This window comes from Pterocles gutturalis, unplaced genomic scaffold (genome assembly GCF_000699245.1).
Source record: "Pterocles gutturalis isolate BGI_N339 unplaced genomic scaffold, ASM69924v1 scaffold11930, whole genome shotgun sequence".
Lineage (NCBI taxonomy): Eukaryota > Metazoa > Chordata > Aves > Pterocliformes > Pteroclidae > Pterocles > Pterocles gutturalis.
In genome coordinates this window covers 22,865-23,127 of record NW_010146008.1, presented here as the reverse complement: position 1 = coordinate 23,127, position 263 = coordinate 22,865, and the positions used below count along the sequence as shown (strand labels likewise).

General features: G+C 58.6%; 1 protein-coding gene across 1 annotated transcript in view; it reads right to left on the bottom strand.

Moving 5' to 3' along the window:
• The window catches only part of LOC104470598 (plexin-A2-like), a gene marked incomplete at its 5' end in the record, with an annotated part of 27,206 nt that overhangs the window by 10,780 nt on the left and 16,163 nt on the right, over nt 1-263 (bottom strand). The window lies entirely within an intron of this gene.

Below are 263 nucleotides of genomic sequence, written 5' to 3'. Positions count from 1 at the left end.
ACCATTCCTGCAACAGTCCATAGCGGTCACCCCAAGGCTGGCAGCATCACTGGCAAGTGATGGGTGCGCAGTGGGGCATCAGGCTGCAAACCCCAGCCACGTGCTGGCGGATCTGCACCTTCCCAGAAAGTATCAGAGCATTTTATCCCCTGGTTCTTCAGCGCCGGCAGATTTTCAGATGAGAGGGAGACAGACACAAACCCCCTTTGCAAGGAGGAAGGAGCAGGGGCCGAGACGCGCGCTCTTACCTCGGTGATGCGAGG